General features: G+C 44.5%; 1 non-coding gene across 1 annotated transcript; it reads left to right on the top strand.

The window, feature by feature from the left end:
* Positions 1-72, top strand: TRNAC-GCA (transfer RNA cysteine (anticodon GCA)). Its single transcript has one exon. It is a non-coding gene; the product is annotated as a tRNA-Cys (tRNA).
* Positions 73-2,530: the final 2,458 nt, after the last annotated feature.

Below are 2,530 nucleotides of genomic sequence, written 5' to 3' on the forward strand. Positions count from 1 at the left end.
GGGGGTATAGCTCAGTGGTAGAGCATTCGACTGCAGATCGAGAGGTCCCCGGTTCAAACCCGGGTGCCCCCTAACATATTTACTCTTTCATTTGATATAATTTAATGCATATCGAGGAAATATTAGTATCTTTATTTTTGAAGAGCTAATGTTCTTTCTTTCTTTCTTTCTTTCTTGATCTGTTTACCCTCTAGGGTTGGTTTTTCCCTCGGACTCAGCGAGGGATCCCACCTCTACCGCCTCAAGGACAGTGTCCTGAGCGTGAGACTTTGGTCGGGAATACAACTGGGGAGGATGAGCAGTATCTCACCCAGGTGGCCACACCTGCTATGCTCAACAGGGGCCTTGTGGTGGGATGGGAAGATTGGTAGGGATAGACAAGGAAGAGGGAAGGGAGCGCCGGTGGCCTTAAGTTAGGTAGAGAATTTCTGAGGTCCTCCTCTGTGGTGTAGTGGTTAGTGCCACGAAATTTGAAAAGTGGTACGAGGGCTGGAATGGGGTCCACTCAGGTCAACTGAGTGGAGGTGGGTTCTATTCTCACCTCAGCCACCCTGGAAGTGGTTTTCCGTGGTTTACCACTTCTCCTCCAGGCAAACACCGGGATGGTACCTAACTTAAGGCCACGGTCGCTTCCTTCCCTCTTCCTTGTCTATTCCTTCCAATCTTCCCATCTACACGCAAGGCCTCTGTCCAGCATAGCAGGTGAGGCTGCCTGGGCGAGGTACTGGTCATCCTCCCCAGTTGTATCCCCCGACCCAATGTCTCACGCTACATGACACTGCCCTTGAAGTGTTATAGGTGGGATCCTTCGCCGAGTCCGAGGGAAAAGCCGACCCTGGAGGGTAAACAGATTAAGAAGAAGAAGGAGGTATATAACTAAACGAGGACTCTGGATTAAATACAAATAGAGGATCTCGGGGACCACGAGGTTGCAGACTGAACGCCGAAAGGTAGGTGTAACAGTCTATAATGAAGATGTATGACGAACATTTAAAATGAAGTATTTTGAGGAATCGCTTAGAAATATTAAAGCCAAATGTGCATGAAGAAATTTAGAGGTTTTGAAACCTGTAGTCTCCCTATGCCAAGTTGAAGGGGAACGACGGAGTGTAGTCACTCTTTATTCCCTTACATTACATATTTCCTTGTACGGAGTAGGAGAGTGTCCTCAAACTTGCCGAAAATTCTACACTTAAACCGCCAAATTTAGAAATTTAGATTAAATAAGATAGGTTGAAAACTTCCCCTCAATTTATGTGCAGGAGCTATCATATAATTATGAAAATTCTGCCATGACCTCGAGTTGCTGGTCCTTGCTAATACCGCCTGCACCCCTGCCTCGTGGTTCACATCAATACACCCTCCTCACACTGGAACAATTCAGACAATACGGCCCTAAAACGCCCATCCTTCATAGTATTTTTGAGGGGAATATTTCAGAACTTTTTACTGACAGGCTGGATTGCTGTATGCACCCCCAATTTTAATTGGCTAGAGAAAATATTTACAATTGTATGATAGGTTCATTACTATTGAAGAAGGAACCAGCTGAAGTGTTGACAACTTTAATACATAAACAAAACAATCGTCAAAACCTAAGGTTTGCCAACTGCAAAAATAACATTTCTTTATACAATAATTAGAGTTCGTCCCGCTGGAGGGAGCAATTAAAACGATGGCAGTGACAGCTAATAGTTGAACACAAAAGTATCTTGTAGTGCTCTAGTTCAAGTTTGTTTAGATAGATGACCTTATAGAAGGCTTCAACTTTAACTGGCCGCGAAATATGTACCCCCGGTATAGTCCCAATTTCCTCTTGGATTCCCATTTTATGTTAGTACGGTTGTCTTTCCTACCTTTAAAAGTTCCACTCAAGCAATTCGTCTACTAAATGCCATTCTGCGCTGTCTCTCCACTGACAGCTCCGAAAATACCGCTTAGCAGAACAGCTCGCCTCCTTTCTCCCAAGTCGTCCAATCCCAAAGTTTGTGGCATTTTCGAAACATAAATTATTTTTTTTTGTCCGAAATCACCCATCATTTCCAGTTCACGTATCAATCATACCCTAACTGGGTCTTACCTCTCGTACAGCTCTTTTGATTGCGTCCATATTTTCTCTTTCCTCATTTCTACTAGATGACGGGCCTGGGTTCAACTCGACTCCCCCAATACATAGTAAAATTATAATCACTGCTGCCGATAACAATAGTTCTCCTTTCCTCTCCATATCCATTTTACACCCACCTGGCTTCTTTTCTTCTTTCTTCATTTTCCTCTGCCATCTTCCTATCGTCGCTCTATACTGCTCTATACCAATCATTGTCGGCCCACTTCTCGGCGACCTTCCAGCACTCCACACTCTCGAACTCCACTCCCCCTCCCGGGACTCACCGCTCAATGCGACCTCCTTTGTCGGTGGCTTAGGCAAGACTGAACTGGGTCTTACCAGAGACTTATACGTTCTCCCCTTTACATCCTTATTAAAATTACTAAATAAGTTACTTCAAAAGCTAATCTCCTTATCGCTCCC

This window comes from Anabrus simplex, chromosome 1 (genome assembly GCF_040414725.1).
Source record: "Anabrus simplex isolate iqAnaSimp1 chromosome 1, ASM4041472v1, whole genome shotgun sequence".
Taxonomy (NCBI): Eukaryota; Metazoa; Arthropoda; class Insecta; order Orthoptera; family Tettigoniidae; genus Anabrus; species Anabrus simplex.